The 17,137-nt window shown below is 52.1% G+C and overlaps 1 long non-coding RNA gene across 1 annotated transcript; it reads right to left on the bottom strand.

Moving 5' to 3' along the window:
- Positions 1–9,790: 9,790 nt before the first annotated feature.
- LOC115274994 lies at positions 9,791–17,131 on the bottom strand. Its single transcript, XR_003901353.1, has 2 exons — positions 16,922–17,131; positions 9,791–10,746 (listed from the first exon to the last, which is right to left on the bottom strand). It is a non-coding gene; the product is annotated as an uncharacterized LOC115274994 (long non-coding RNA).
- Between the last annotated feature and the right edge of the window lie 6 nt (positions 17,132–17,137).

Below are 17,137 nucleotides of genomic sequence, written 5' to 3'. Positions count from 1 at the left end.
CCTGCTCACACTGTCTCTCCCTGTCTCTCAAAAATAAAAACATAAAAAAAATTTTAATGAATAAACATTTTAAAAAATTATAATGTGATTAATTATTGTTCCGTGCATATTGGGTGGGAGATGAGAAGGGCGTTCTTCCTTTTTGTCACCCATTGGAAAAATCTGGTGCTGAAGCTTGCAGGAAACAGTAGCCTTAGGAATCTTCTAGAACAAGGAAGAGAAGACAGTTTATAACCCTGCACATAAACAAGCTGGCTCAGTAACATTGATTTTTTTCAGGAAGTCTGTAACCTGCAGAAGTTAAGGAAATGTGAATGCTGAATGCAGGGTAAATTCTTGTTGACGGCACAGTAAAGATTATCATTAGTATTCCTAAAACTAACAATTAATGTCACCATGACTGTACTTCCTTGGGTTGTAGTGCTGGGGAGGGAATGTGAGGATCCTGCCCGCGGGAACTTTCCGGACCTCGCCCGGGCACGCGGGGCTTGGCCAGCCGGAGTCGCAGACCGGGCTGCATTTTATGCAGCCCCAGGCTTGTTCCTTGTGATGCCAAGTGCAGCCAGATTCTTGCGGGGGCGGGGGGGGCGGGGGTAAGTGATCAGGAAATCTCCAGGTTTCCTTTAGGTCTTCGGAGAAGGGAGGGGGCTGGAAAGGCATCCAGGGGGAACCGGGGGCGGGGGGCGCAGGCCGGGAGATTCAGCCCAGTCAGCACACCAGGGCCAGCTGTGTGGACACAGCCCCCTATTCAACAGGAGGTTGGATGCTGTGTTGTTGACATCTTTCAAGTCTTCATGCTTTTTTTTTAATGTTTTATTTATCTTTTAGAGAGAGAGAGAGACAGCGTGAGCAGAGGAGGGTCAGAGAGAGAGGGAGACACAGAATCTGAAGCAGGCTCCAGTTTCTGAGCTGTCAGCACAGAGCCCTATGCGGGGCTCGAACCCACAAACCATGAGATCATGACCTGAGCCAGAGGCTCAACCGACTGAGCCGCCCAGGTGCCCCTCTTCATGCTTTTTTTAACAAGGACCCTGCATTTTCATTTTGCACCGGACCCTGCAAACTACAGAGCCGGGCCGGAAGGCCTCCGGCCATAAAGGGCAAAGGGCTTGGAGGGGCCGGGTTGGGCTGGCTGGCCTCCGGGGGAGGCCCGCTGTGTGGTCTGCACAATCAGCTACAGAATCTCCAGCAGGGCAGGGGAGCACCTTGGCTTGCCAGGGAGTTTGCTGGGGTTCATTTTCTGCCTCTGCCACTCAGGAGCCCAGAGACGTTGTCCCTCAATTTCCTCGTTTGAGCGAGAATGACAACAGTGTTAGGCCATCGGGCTTCTGTGAGGGAGGCGTGGGGAGGCGCGTGGGAAACCACAGGGCATCAGGCCTCTCTTATACCAGGAATGCAGGGACGGAAAACACTTACTGGCACCACCACGGCTGCCCGCGATACACTTCACAAACATCATTTCACAAGCAAAGCTAAAGATACAATCATCCTCACCTCGCTCGAAGCATCTGAGACACACACACCCAGCTGATGAAGTGACTCACCCAAGTCCTCAGACCTAAGCGAGCGGCACGGCCGGGATCCAAAGCCGGGGCTCCCAGGCTCGGAGCCAGTCATCCCTCTGCCACGGCTCACTCCCTCCGGGCCCCTCTGCTCCTTTCCAACAACCCCCGTTCCTGAAGGCCAGGACTTGGGTCAGGCTGGTGGGTACAGAGCGGAGCGGGGAATCTCCAGGCGGTTTGCAGGCAGGGGTGGGTCTGGGCGGGGGCTGTGGCAGATGTGTCCTGGGCGTGTCCGTCCCCACCCGCGTCTGTGGCTTTGCCTCCCAGCCCGAACGTCCAAGGCAGAACTCGGCGTGTTCGTTTGTCAACTGCTCGTACTCACAAGCCCACTGTGCTGTCACCTCTATTAAAGGGAAACACTCTCAGATTCCACGTTGTAGCATAAGAGTGTCCCAAGCGCCCGTGAGGTGCCCGGCGTGGAGCTGGGCATCGGAAGGAGGGGTGGCAGCCAGCGAAACAAAGAAACAGGAGACAGGCACCCCAGCCTCCCAAAACTCATCTTCTTCCTGGAAATTCTGCTCTATTCAGTCATTCGATCCTTCGTTCATCCATTCAGCTGATTGAGTACAAACCGATTCACAGAAAAGATATGCAAATGTCTAAGAGCCGAGCAAAAATGATGCTCAACCTCACTTCTAATAAGAAATTGTAAATGAAAACCACACTGGTGACCCACCTCTCCCTATCAGATTGGCTAAACATCCAAAGATTTGAAAAACGTATGTTTTTGAACGAATCTGGGGGAAGCCAGCTGCCTTGACCATTGTAGGTGGCGATGCAAAAATCTCATAACCTGCAGAGCTGGGCCGGCTCAGTCGGCTGAGCATCCGACTTCGGCTCAGGTCATGAGCTCAGAGTTCGTGAGTTCAAGCCCCACATCGGGCTCTCTGTTGTCCGTGCAGAGCCCGCTTCAGATCCTCTGTCCCCCTCTCTCTCTACCCCTCTCCTGCACTCTCTCTCTCTCAAAAATAAATAAAACATTAAAACAAAAACAAACCCAAGATGTTATAACCTTATGGAAGGACACTGACCATATCTACAAAATTATGTCTCATTTACGCTTTGATTTCCAAATCTATCCCAAAGATACGTTGGCAAAAGCAAGAGAAGACACAGGCATTGCAGCACTGTTTACGGGAACAAATACTAGAAGCACCCCAACGTTCATCAAAAGGAGGATGATAAATCAAACATGGTGGCTTCACACAGTGGAATTCTCTACGGCAGTAAAAGAGAATGAGGAATACCTACCTACTCCCCTGGAGTGAGCTCTGTAATATACAGTTAAGTGAAGGAAGCAAGAAAAAGACCACGTATAAAACGCCATCAATCTAAGAAGAGGACACAAATAGATACGTATTGGGTTATATGTTTATGGTTGATAATACACATATTTGATCATATTTTTAAAAGATGCAAATAGGCTTTCAGGATTCTGAAGGAGTGGGGGAGCACCTGGGTGGATCAGCCGGTTGAGTGTCCGACTTCGGCTCAGGTCACGATCTCATGGTTCATGAGTTCAAGCCCCACATAGAGCCCGCGGCTGTCAGCACAGAGCCCGCTTCAGATGCTGTGTTCCTCTGTCTCTGCCCCTCCCCTGCTGTGCTCTCTCTCTCTCTCTCAAACATGAATGACCATTTATCTTAAAAGAGATGTTACAATGGAAGGATGGAACAGAGAGGAGATGGCAGGAATAGAGGCTAGACCCAGTTGGGGAGCCACAGGGCATTCCCACGGGCGCTGTAACAAATTTCCATGGGTGTATAGGGGCCGAAAACAACATAGATGTAATCTCTCACAGTTCTGGAGGCCAGAAGTCCAGAATGGGCCTCACTGGGCCCATTAAGGTACTGACGGGGCTGTGTCCTTCCTGGGGGCTCCGGGGCACATGGGCTCCTGGCTTCTTGGCCTCTCGAGGCTGCCTGCACCCCCTGGTGGGCAGCCCCGGCTCCATCTTCAAAGCCAGCGATGCAGCGCCGGTCTCCTCGCTGAGCTGTGCCTGTATTATCACACTTCCTCTCTGACACTCCTACTTTTATAAGGACCCTGATGGTCCTATGGGGCCCCTGTTTTATCAAAGTGATATTTGAAGCTGCATGATCACTTCATGTGGTTACATGAATATTGCCTCTCTCTCCCCAAGCCCTTCTCTAGAACACGGGCTCTGTGTGGCCAGCGACACACCTGTCTTACTCAATGTTACATTCCCAGTGCCTGGTACATAGGAGATGATCAGCAGACACATAGATAGATAGATATGTATCCAAAAACTAATGATGGTAACCAGTTACCCCCCAGGATTTCCCACAACCCACAAAGCCCTCAGCCTCTACCCTGAATCAGTAGTTCTCCAATGGGCACAATTCTGCTCTCCGGGAAATTTTCATCGTTATTTTCATTGGAGTGGATTTTTTGTTTGTCGTGGCTTTGGGGACGGGTGCCTCTGTCGTCTAGCGGCTAGAGGCCGGCGATGCTGCTAAACAGCCCCTGGGGTGCAGATGGCCCCCCGCGACAAGAAGGACCCTTCCCCAGATGCGGAGAATGCCAGGTTGAGAAACTCTGCCTGGAAACACAACATATTTGAGTTGGAAGAAACATCTCATTTCAAGCGCAAGTTCCTCGTTTGACTATTAGGCAGACTGAGGCCCAGAAAAGGAAGCAACTTGTTCGAAGATACAAAACAAGGAGGCGGCGGAGTGGGCCGGTGAGCCACAGGGCCTCGTGGCGGGAATCGAGGATGTGCTCAAAGCTGCCAAAGGGAGAAAATGAGGGCCTCTTCCCCCACCTCCAATAACACACACGGGTCTGCCTTCTTATCGGAGCCCGAGGCCGGCAGCAGGCCGCGATGGCCGGCTGAGAGCCGCCCCTGACCGTGGCACTTGGCATGGCGCGCAGCACTCAGTCCCGAACACCACGTCACAGCAATTAGCCATGTTGCACCCACAAGCCGACCTCACGCTGGGCTGGTGGCCCAGGCTGCTACGGAGACGTGTCCTCTGCAGCTCATGCGTTGCATCCCTGGAGCTGGGACCACAGGGCTCTGGCCGTGGGGGGCGGGGGGGCTCCAACCTGCTACTGAAGGGCCTGTGGACCCCTGAACGAGGAAGGGATGATTAGTTTCCTCCTTCCTCCTTCCTGTGGCTTTGTAAGGAGCACACAGCCCCGCCCACCACCCTGCCCTCCTCCCTCTCCCCCAGAGAAGTGCTCCTTTGGGCAAGAGCGAGGGAGAAACCAGCACTGAGGACCGGTCACTGCTTGAGGCCTTTATCAAGCTGGGGTCGGGGCCTTGTCTGTAGCCCCCCAGGAGAAGCTGGGTCTCTCGCATACGGATGGATAATGACACTGCTACCGACGCCCAGAATCTTAAAAAGTTTGTGGATTTTTTCATCGGAAACCAATTTAGGTAGACTGGCTGGGCTGCAAGGTCCTCATGGTGACCAGGAACACATTTTGTATCTAGACTTGGAATTTCTGAGTCAACAATGGAAACATGCACTGGCAGCTGCTTAAAGCAACCGATTCTGTCCAAGATTCTGCCATTTGCAAAGCACTCCCACATCCTGAGTCGTACTGAATCTTCACAACCATCCAGAAAGGGATGCGGAACGGGGATTTTTAGCTGCACTTAACAGATGAGTATCAGGGCTCAGGGGGCTCCGTGACTCGTCCCAAGTCACATACCTGCCTGTTGGGAGAGTTGGAAGTTCAAATTCAGGCCTTGTAATTCTCTGTGTTCTCTCCACCACCCACGTACTGCTGGAAATGTTGGCAAATTAAAGTCCGGTCCTCTGGGTCACCCCTTTGCCCACTGTGATGTCCCCAAAACTCTTTAGCAGAGCCCTGGGGCTCCAAACAAGAGTTGGAGAGCCACCCCCCTCTACATCACTGTCACCCAGCCTCTCCATGCCCTCGGAGGCTGACGTGTTCTTATCCCCGTCTTCTGATTGGGCCTGACCAAGGGGGCGTCTCAGAGTGAGGACGGGGATGGAGTTGCACCAGGCTGCCTGGGTCCCTCAATGGAGGGTCACTGGTCCACACACAGCAGCTCTCTCTGTCCCCACAGTGCTCTCCCTCTGGATCCAGTAACTTCCCTCTCCCCTCTTTCCTTCTGACCCAAGGGTAACAACAGCTACTCAAAATACGCATATCAAATGACGACAAAAATTAAGGAGAAACGGAAAACAAGATGGAAGACAGAGACGTCTGGAGTGGGGGTGAGGTGGTTGGAATTTTGAACTGGGAGACCAGGAAAGACTTCACCAAGAACATAACATGTGAGCAAAGACCTAAGTGAATGATCAAGTCACGTGGATATCTTAGAGAAGAACCTTCCAGATGCCTGGTGTATTGGAGCAAGGATGGCTGGAGTAGACACACCAGGGCTGGTCTAGGGCACCAGGGGATATTGACAGGCCCGGCTGAGGGGCTGGATTTGGGGGAGCATGAGTGGGGCAAGAGCCAAAAAGAATGGGGTTGGGGTGATGATGGCTGAGGACAGCAAGTCCCTCACTAGCAGAAAAAGAACACCAGGGGCCTGCACCATGGACACTGCATCCGAGACTCAGCGACTGCTGGGCCGAGCGTGCTGGACAGCACCCTCCCAGAGCTGGCCGCATCCCTCTTAAGCCCTCACTCGTGTTACTTTTCCACCCTTCCTTCACCGTGATCTGCCATTACATATGGATTCGTTTACTTATTCAGTATTTAAAGTGCAGGAAGACAGAGACTTTATTTGTCATGGCCAAAGCCATATCCCCACGATCCAGCAGAAGACTTGGCACATAGCAGGTGCCCAATAAATGTTTTTTTAAAGATGAATGGGGGCGCCTGGGCAGCTCAGTCGGTTAAGCGGCCGACTTTGGCTCAGGTCATGATCTCACAGTTCATGGGTTCAAGTCCCGCATCCGGCTCTGTGCTGACAGCTCAGAGCTTGGAGCCTGTCTTTGGATTCTGTGTCTCCCTCTCTCTCTGACCCTCCCCTGCTCACATTGTCTCTCTCTGTCACTCAAAAATAAATAAAAAACATTTAAAAAATTTTTTAAGATGAATGGGCAGATTGATGACCGTGCTAACTACTCTTAGTGGAGCAGGCTAACTTCTTTTCTCCAGAAGATCTTTCATTCCAGCCTGCAAGAACCACAGCTTTACCACTGAGAAGAAAGTATATCTTTCAAGCACTCAAGGTCCACAAATCAACAAAGCCTTTGGCACACGGTAGGTGCCTATTAGATACACAAAGACTTGATGGGGATGTAATCTAGATGGCCCAATTCGGCCCCGAACCTATCCCACAATTTCCAAATGCCACAGTGACCTGTCTTAAGTGCAAGTAATTATATTCTATGCCTTCTCTGCACACCCTTCCCGTGGAAACTCTGCCCCAGTAAGTCAGAGGGATCTGCATTTCGGGAAGAGAATAAAAGCTTTTTCCGTAGAAAGGAAAGGAGAAGCTGATTAGGTTCCTTTGTTGTTGTTGTTTTTATTATTATTTCAAAAGGAAGCTCTTGAAAAAAAATGGGGAGGCCCCAAGGGGAGCGAGGTATAAAGTGTATGCCATAATAATGTTACGAAAAGAGAACAAAGAAATTGCCAGAGACGCCATCCAGGGGCAGCTGGGGGAGATTCGACTGGCCTGGGAGTCCGAAGTGACCAGACCTGGAAGGAGCAAGAACGCGATTCAAGTCAGCGTCAGTAGAGCCCGGGAAGTCAAGTCCACCCTGCAGACTGGCCACTGCCTGGGAGGTAAGCTCGTGAGCTGTGCAGAGCCGGCCAGCGCCTTGCATTGGCAGTGGCTCAGAGGCCCCCAAGGACCCTGTCGAGGGCTAACTCTGCTGCTGCAGGTCAACCTTCTTATCAACAGTCCGAGCCGTTTCTCCATTCCACCCCCATCCCACCCTCTAGATGTCCAGAGGGCCGCTGGTGGTCCTGTGGGAACAAAAGTCCCCACACCCCTGGACCCCTCCGAGACTGGACAGTGAATGGCCAAACCCAGGGCAAGAGTTACATGTGTGAGGCCTTTACCTCTGGGAGCCTCTGCTTCCTCTACCGCAAAGTGGAGAGAGTGGTACTTGACCACTACAAGCCAATGGCTGGCAGATGGGGAGAAGCGGGCCCTACCTCCCTTTGAAAAGTGCCCGCGGTAGTATCTGTGCAGGAGGAGCTTGGGGGAGGGGGTGGGGAAGAAGATGAGAGCCAGCCTGGCACGAAGCAGAAATGGCCTCCTCGGGAGCTTGCCTCCAAAGAGCTGGGGACTAAGCCAGGCCACCCATTCCAGAAGTGCTCTTTTTGAAGAATAGACAGGGGCATAAAAGCAACAAGCATTCATTCATCCGGCCATCCAGTCACTCGTTCTACAAATATTTATTGAGCACTTCCCATGTGCCAAGTGCACTGTGTGAGACCCTGGGAACTGAGCTCTGAACAAGAGAGCGTAGAGTTCGGGGAGGCAGACAAGTACTTCAAGATACAAATGTAACTACAGTTGTAAAGAGTGCTGTAAGGAAAAACTAGAGATTGCTTTTGTCAAAAACTATGAAGAGTCTGAGGTTTACCCTACTTGGCAGCTAGGAAGTTAGCCTGTCACAGTTTTATGGATGCCGGCAGAAGACACGAGACCCCTGGGTCAGAGACAAGGGACAGTTCATTATTCACAGCACAGCAGTAGCCAGAGTCTCAGCATTTGCCTGCTGCAGTCCCCCAAGTTCTAGTTCCCACACAGCAGTGCAAAGACATGTAATGAGTTGCCTTATAGAATAGGAACTCTGAGCTTAGGAAACCCAAGTCTGTGTGCGCACATGTGTGTGCAGTAAATTCATGTAACATAAACGTTACCATCTTAGCTATTTCTTAGTATACAGTTCAGTAGTGTTAAGTAGATTGTCATTGTTGTGCGACAGATTTCCAGAGCTTTTCCTTCTCGTAAAAGTGAAACATCGTACCGTTAAACAACAATTCCTCATTTGCCCTTCCCCCAGCCTCTGGTGACTATCATTCTACTTTCCATCACTCTGAATGTGACTCCTCTACAGACCGCCTAGAAGTGGAACCATACGGTATTTGTCTTTTTCTGTGACTGCCTTGTTTCACGTAGCATAATGTCTTCAAGGTTCATGCATCTTGAAGCCTGTATCAGAATGTCCTTCCTTCTTTGGTCTGAATAATATTTGAAAACTGGAATCTTTTTAACGGACAGTAAACATGCCTCCCCTCTGCTCTGGAAAGAGATACTATCTCTATCTTCCAAACTGGTCACTGCACAAACCGCCTCTAAAATAGAGTCTGGAAGGAAGGCAGTTAGTGCCTCTCCTTGCAAGATGTGCAGAAATGCAAGACCCCCATGGAGAATTGTCTCCAAACAACTATCCATCCAGATTCAGCCCTCCACCTACTCACCGATGCTTGGTACGGGCCAGCTACTAAACCCTGTGCTTCTAAGGACAAGGGTCTGTCCTGTCTTAGCCGAGGCCAGGTCCCGGCGCACTGGTCCCCAGCGTTCGGCAGCACCTGTCTCGTCCGCCCCGACCGGCAGGGCGGAGAATCCTCGTGGGTTCTTTTCCTGAGGGAGGGAGAGAAAGGGCAGGAAAGGGCGCACAGAGAGTGAAGACAGCACACGGAATCCGATCAAGCCTCTCTTCTTTATTCTTCTTCCTCTCTTTCTTTCCAGAAAACCTGTATCTTATATATGGTTTGGGGCGGGGAACTGACCCAGGTTGGTTGCCAGGTAACAGAGTCAAATGAATATTAGAGAAAGGGAAAAAAACCGAAAACGAACCTCCAAACTCCGGACACAGCATCAAAGGGAAGCGCGCAGACTACCGTCTGCAAATGCTGGGGAGGGGAAGCTTAGCGCTGCATTCCCGAATGTGGTTTGATCTTTTGTGCACCTTGGCCATTCTACGTCTGGCCCAGCATGACCGTCGCCAAGATCTTGGACCAGGAAATGGCACTCTCCAGCCTCCAGATGCAGATCTTGTTTTTCTTGGTACTCCCTGGAGAGCGATATATCCTTGCCTGAGGCAGCCAAAACCTTGGCGGCTCCCAACACTGTCCCTCATGCAGTTCACACCTAGTCTTAAGTCCCACGTCCAGACAGCAGATTCCAGCACAGGGAGGTGGTGCATCATTGCTATGGAGGATATGGGATTTTTTTTTTCACTTACATCCAGCAAGTCCACTCCTAGGAATTCATTAAAAATGAGTGCACATGTCCACAAAAAGAATCACACATGAATGTTCATAGCAGCTTTATTCACGTAGCCCGTGACTGCAAACAACCCAACCACCCATCGAGAGATTAATGGAAAAACAAAATGGGGTGTGTCTGTATAATGGAACACTACTCAGCAGGAATAGGAATGAATCGATCCTTGCAACAAGATGGCTGCCAACACCAAACTCTATGCTAAGCAAAGGAAGGCAGACACAAAAGGCTCCCTTCCATATGGGTCCATTCCCATGAAATTCCAAAAGACACACAGCTTATCTATGGTGAAAGAAATTGGAATCGTGTTTGCCCCTAGGATGGCAGGGCTTGCCTGGAAGGGGGCATGAGGGAACTTTCTGGGGTAATGGAGATGTCCTCTTCCTTGGTAGGTATGGGAGTTATTACACAAGTGCATGCATCTGTCTAAACCGACCAAACCATCCATTTAAGATCTAGGTGTTTCACTGTATATAAATTATACAATAACCTTTTAAGTTGTTTTTAAAGAATAGGGGTTTTGGAATCAAGCAGACCAACCCCTAGACTTTTCAGCCATGTGACCCAATGGATTCTCCTTTGTGTTTAAGCCAATTTGAGAAGATTCCTGGAGAATCCCGGCTTCTCATCTGTGCGCGGCCAGCACCCTGCACAGAGCATGGCATGGACCCAGCACTCAGCAAATGGCGTCAAATGCACCAATAAATGGGTGGCTAGATGCAAGGCCTCAAAGCATTTCTCGGGGTGGACTTCATTCCCACAAATAAAATTCTACCTAAAGCAAATGAAGGTGACTCCGCGTATGTTTCCATCTCCATTGCTTCCCGAAAACTGTTTCCTTGTTCAAAGACCATGTGAAGTCCCCCAAGTCCACCTGGGCCAGGTTTATTCCCATACGTGGTATAGAGCCCTCCTGTGGGCCAGGTGCTTGAGAGAGAACAGTGACTAAGACCGATGCAGTCCTGCTCCCATGAAGCTTGTGTTCTGGTGGGAAAGATAATAAAAATGTAAATTAGGGGTGCCTGGGTGGCTCATTCGGTTAAGCATCAGATCATGATCTCACAGTCCGTGGGTTTGAGCCCCACATTGGGCTCTGTGCTGACAGCTCAGAGCCTGGAGCCTGCTTCTGATTCTGTATCTCTCTCTCTCTCTCTCTCTCTGCCCCTCCCCTGATCACACTGTCTCTGTCTGTCTCTCAAAAATAAATAAATGTTAAAAAAATTTTTAATCTAAATTAAACTTTGATAGAGGATCATTTCAGGCACAGATCAGAGCTCTGAGGACAAGGAAATGGAGGATGCGAGAGAATGTGATTGGGAAGGGGGTGGGGGGCTTCAGATGGGGGTACCCGGGGCAGCTGAGACCAGGTTGGGAGGAGCAGGCCTGTTAAAGAGCTGGCAGAAAAGCATGCCAGGCGGTTAGTGGGGTGGGGGGGTTCCCCAGAGGGCCTGGCCTTCTGAGACCCCAAAGAGGCAGGGCTGGCATAAGGCAAACCGGCTGCGGCCGGAGCTCTCCATTATGTTCTGGCACTCGTTTGCTGTGCAAACCCCACACATCTCTCACCCTCTCTGAGCTCCAGGAGCACTTGACAGGGCACTTGCAAAGCCCAGGCCGCACTCTCTTAAGGTTTTGAGTCCCAAAGGGCAGAAGATGGAGGGATGGAGCCCCCAAGGCAGTGCCCCCTGGGACAAAGTGCCTGGAGCGAAGACTAAAGCTCTGAGGGGTTTGCTGCTACAAAATGAAGATGTGCTCCCATCTCCCATCCCTGTCTGCGGGAACAAAACAGGGTGGCAAAAACCCAGAGGGCTCTGCTTAGCTGTCAGCAGCCCTCCGACCGGCTGCAGCCTTGGAAATAAATGGTCCCGTCAGCTGCCGAGGAGGGTGAGCTCAGGATTTCAGAGGAAAATGAAATAAGAGGGAACGCAGCCCAGAAGCAATGCAAAGTAGCAGCAAGAGGACTAAAATCTTCCACTGCAGCAAGACGGATGGATGCTCAATGGGGCACTGACCTCAGATGTGGGGACACGGGAAATGAGCTCATGCCCTTGGCTGGATGGTGGTCCCTGGGCTTGTAGGATCCCTGGGCTGTCTTAGGGGGCCCAGCCTGGGCTGGCGGGGCCACTGCTTTCTCGCCTCCCTCCACCCCCACCCTGTGCTCCCTTTGCCAAAGCTTTTCACCCCTGCGTGTCTCCAGATCTAACAGCCTGTAGGAACAGGCTCGCGGGCTGGCTAACTTCAACCTCGTGCCAAGGAAAAAGTGCCCCCAATCTGATGGGAGGGAGACAGGAGGGAGACGACCCCAGAGAAAACAATAGTGAGCCCCTCATCTACTGGTGCCTCCCATAGTGCCAAAACAGGGGTCATTCTGGCAACGCAAGCTCCAGGTTAGTTACCCGGCTGTGTAATCCTGAACACGTTACTGACCTGGATCTCTGTTCCCTGGTCTCGAAAATGGGGGAAACAATAATACTGCCCGCGGGGGATGGGCGCCTGGGTGGCTGGTTAAGCATCTGACTTTTGATTTCAGCTCAGGTCATGGTCTCACAGTTTGTGAGTTTGAGCTTTAGGTTGGGCTCCGTGCCAACAGCCCAGAGCCTGCTTGGGATTCTCTGCCTCTCCCTCCGCCCTGCCCTGAGCTGACAGTGTGGAGCCTGCTTGAGATCCTCTCTCTCTCTGCCCTTCCCTCACTCATGCTCTCTCTCTCTCTCTGTCTCTCTCTCTCTCAATAATAAATTTAAAAACTTAAAAAAACAGTACTGCCCACAGAAGATGAAAAGTAAATGTAAACATCTGGCAACAGTATGCTCTCAGTACCTTAATTGTAATGGCTTTAATGTATCATTTTATATTCACATCAACAATCTCTCCCCGTGTGCAGGTAAAGCAACAGTACCAGCCAAGTTCAAATAACAACGTGAGTTCATCGGTCCTAAGAGTCTATGGACTGGATTTATAGCAAGCCCCCTCCTGACTTTCCCCTCCCTCTCCCACCCCACAAATCCCCAGCGATCACAGCCAGACTCCCTCTGAGCCTTGCAAGGCATCTGCCGGTACATAGCGCTCTGATGAGCTGTCTCTCCTTTTAAAGAAAAAAAAAAAAAAGCTGAAGGCAGGGGTTAAAATCTCAAATGCCTACGGGGGCCAGGACAGGAAAGAGGATGAGTAGAGCGAACCCCCTGTTAGACATGAAGGAATGAGGCAGACCCGGAGGGCCGCACGCTCCATCTAAAGGAAAAAGTTGCTACCAGCTCTGGCCAATTTTCGCCAGGGAGGAATATGAGGTTCAGGGTTGGCACATCTTCTAAGTTTTCAAGGGAAGCCAGAAATCCAGATTTTTGCATCAGATCTCCTGGTTTACAAATGCTGGCACATAACTCATTATTTTTGAAATAAGTCCTAGCAAGATGCATCTGTCTGCATCCTCGGAGTGGAGGGGACAGAGTCCTCCTGGCTATCACTACCGCCAGGCCAGGAACAAGGCGCACCGGCCACAACAAGAAACTCTAGACGCATCTTAATTAAGCTCCAGGCAGAGGGCCTATTAGTGGATGAAGGCTTTGGACCAGAGCTTGGACCTGAGGGCTGGGACGGTGAAGGAGAGCCAGAGACGGAGGTGGGCTTCCAGTCGGACTGTGAGGGCTGTCAAGACTCCGAAAAACTAAGGAACAAACCACAATCCAGAGAGGGCACCGATGGAGAAGGGCGGTTCGAAGGAACTGGACGCTGTCCCTCGGAGCTCTGCCCCTTCCACTGTGGATCCAAACTGGAACACTGCAGCACTCTCTCCAGGAGAGTCTATTAGGAAGGTAACCATGCACTGCTCTGGCCTGATGGCATTTGGAGATAGTGACCCAGGATGCAGGGCCCTCGCAGGGATAAGGACAAGTTCTCTGATCTTGGCCTTCACCGGGCCGGAAGCCCTCCACCCCAGCCGACCTCACACGGATTGTTTCCATGCAGTCTCTTCCGGGACTGGAAATGCCTCTTTCGTATCCCCAGTGTTCGATCAGTGCTTGGCCTATAGAAGGCCCTTAATGCATGGGAGTCACACGGTCCAACGAATGAAACCAAAGGACAAAAAGCAAGACATCAAAGAATAGGGGGTATGATCCCAATTCCAAAACAGAAAGGTTCCCCCAGGGCAAGAAACATGGGCAAGAAAACCGGCGCCCATTGCTCACAGCAGCCACGAAGGTTTGGGGAGAGGAACACCTCCCTTGGGGCACCCAGGTGTAAAACAGTCCCAAAGCCCCCAGAAGAGGGACACCATGCACCACCCATCAGAGCAACGCTGGGTGTCTCGGGTCGCCCTAACCCCTTCCCTGGATGGATGGGACCGCTGAGAGACTCAGGCCACCGAAGGGCGTGTCTGGTAGCAGAACCTGAACCAGGACTGCCAGTCCAGAGCACCCTGGACTAGGAGCAGAGTTGGGGCGCCCGTTTGGGGAGCAGAATTTAAGGAGGCACTAAAAACAGCATTCAAGATAAATAACAGTTTGATACACTAGTTTTTTTAAATCAAAATTAGCGAAAAACAAACCCGTAATGAACAAGATATTAACTTTTGAAATATTTAAATGCAGCTATGCCCTGGTGCGCCTCAGCCTCACCCTCTGCGCCCATCGGATGACTGAGACCTGAGACCGGAAGGAACTCGTTATGCGGAAAGCTAGGGGCAGACCCTGCCAGGCGCGAGGACGGAGCTCGCTTGGGGTGTCCCGGGCTCACAAAGGCAGAGTGGCTGGGGCAGAGCCACCAACTGATGGGAGGGAGGTGGCGCGGTGGGAGGAGGCGGCAGGTGGAGGCGCTCCATCCCCGCCCCACACCCTCTCCAAACTCCTCTCCTGATTCTAACCCCCAGCCTTGCAAATCTAAGCCCTCCCGTCTCAAGGGGGAGGATGGATCAAAAAGCTTGGGCTCCTCGGGATCACCCTTCCTGCCATGGAAAAACCACCTCGGACTTTATGACTTACTGACAGTTGGTTATGAATGGGAAAGAAAGCATATTCTTAAGCGGCTGACAGTAATTCCCTTTTAAGGTATTTCCTCGGGGCCCGGGATGCCACATCCTCCTCCTGCCCCCACTCTCAGAGCAGCTTTTTTTTTCCCCCAGTGACAGGCTTGGGCTTTTAGGTCAGACAGGCCTGGACTCAGATCCAGGTCTGCCACTTACTATGTGACCCTAGACAGTCTGCCAAGATGAGAGGTCAGCGACTCGTGCTTCCAGGGGCCCGGCGGTACCGCAAACGACATGCCAGGGGCCAAGGGGCAGCCCACAGGAAGAGGGGTGTCCCTGACCCAGCACGCCACCCCCGTGAGGGACATCAGCCAGATCGCTCAGTGTTTCCAAAGAAAAAATGTTCGGTGAAATCTCCCAATTTTTAAAGATTGGCAACTAATTCACAATTCTTTTTAATTAATCCAGCCGAGCTGAAGAGAACAGGGCTTCGAGCCGGAGGCAGAACCTGTTTTGCACCTCTGATGCCTACACACCGCCCAGCAAACTGCCCAGCACCTAGTAGGCGCTCAGCAAGCACCGGCAGCTCATCTTTTTGGAAATCCTTCGCAGGCATCATCAACATGCATTTCCACACGACAGCTTGGGAAGGAACGCTTCTCAGGAGGGAGATGAGGCTAGGAAGAGAAGAACTGAAAATCTGGAAGGCTCTACAGGGAGGGAGGAACTGCAAAGAGGAAATTCCTTAAAAGGATTTAAAAGAATTTTATTGGACATAGTTTAGCACAAGTCAGGGATCAGAGCAAGCGGTAATTTAACTCCTGGGCACAGAAAGTGAGTCTGTATATGTGGGTGGATTGGGGGGGTGCGGGAGGAAAGAACTGTCCTTACAGATGGATGGTCTCCCCTCCCGTGCTGTGTTTCGGGGTCTTCTGTCCACAGGTGACCCCAACATCTGACTGAGGCGCACAGTGTTCTGATAGGCCCAACCCCCGGGGACAGCACCCCTCTCCCACAGGTGCTCATAAGGTCCAACTCATCGTAACCCCGCCGGATCTGGGAGAGCGTGTGGCCTCTAACGTCACACCCAGCTGGGCTGGGCTTCAAGTCTTCAACATCAGTGGTTCTCAAAGCCCCAGACTGGAAACGTCAGAATGACCAGAAAACTTATCAGAAGGGTCCCACCCCACACTCCCTGAATCAGAAATTCAGAGGGTGGGGCCACTTCTATTCTGCACCTTCATCCTGGGCTCTCAAGTCCTATGTCTCCCTGGGATGATCAAATCTACCCCCTAGGACTGTCCTGAGTCTTCCTCCACCAATTATGTCAGAAGCCCAGTCTGTCTGTGCCTGGCAAGGTGGAAGATGCTAGAAGGATAGCACATCGTCCCAGCCCCGAGGGAGCTTGATGTCTCCTGGGGGACAATAAGCGAGGAAAACAAGACACAAATGCCAATTCTCAGGAGAGAAAGGCAGGAACCCGATCCGCCACACAGGGTCCTGTTTCTCAAAGTGTGCAGCAGGGACCACCTGACCACCCAAGGCCACACAGCCAGGAAGACCTCCTCTCCTACACACCCTCCCCCCTACTTCTCTTGGATGTTCCTGCTCTCCCTCAAACATGCCTCCCCCCTTCCTTGCTCAGGATCACGTCTTTGTTGTTTCATCCATTTGGAAAGCGCTCCTACCAGATCTTCCAAAAATGGGCTCCTTACCCGTGTCCATGGCTATTGATATGTCCCCTCTTCGGAGGTCTATCTACAGTGCCCCCGCCTCCCCCGCTCTGGTTGTTCCTTGTCCCGCTCACACACCACAGTCCTGCGTCTTCTCGGTTTTCCTGCTTCAGCCTTTCCCTGAGCAGGTGAGTTCTTGGGGACAGTTTCTTGTCTGTTGTGGTCACCTCCACGGCACCGGGAAGCCTCCTTTTGACAATGGGCCGTCTAACCCTGTTTCTCTTCATCGAGTCCCAGAAGGAGTGGGCGCTCACCTCGGGAGCCTGCTCCCCACGCTTAGGACAAGGTTTCAGGCCAGGCCCGCTTCCTCCACAGCCTTTCTTTCCTCTCTGATGGCGGGGAAAGGCCATAGAGGCCGGAGAGGAGGGTGTGAGGGTGCGAAGCAAGCGCCACTAAGAGGCGGCTCTGCGGTGGCGCCCTCTGGGCACAGACTTCCAACCCAACCCCCCAGCAAAAGCGCAATTCCTACCAATTCCGAAGCGAGGCGTCGCTCCTGACCAGCTGCCTGTGCCGCGGGCTGTGGACCCCGGGACCCCAGGACCCCGGGACCGGCGTGAGTGCCCCGCGTCGGCCAGGGGCACCAGCGGCCAGGCCACGAGAACCGCGGACAGGGAGGGAAAGGCGCCCGGCGCGGCAGAGGCCGTCCCTAAGAAGTGGACGCTGCCAGGCGCGTGCCATCCTGTCC

The sequence above is a fragment of the Suricata suricatta genome, chromosome 12, assembly GCF_006229205.1.
Source record: "Suricata suricatta isolate VVHF042 chromosome 12, meerkat_22Aug2017_6uvM2_HiC, whole genome shotgun sequence".
In the NCBI taxonomy this organism is placed as follows: domain Eukaryota; kingdom Metazoa; phylum Chordata; class Mammalia; order Carnivora; family Herpestidae; genus Suricata; species Suricata suricatta.
This window is presented reverse-complemented; position numbering and strand designations above follow the sequence as displayed.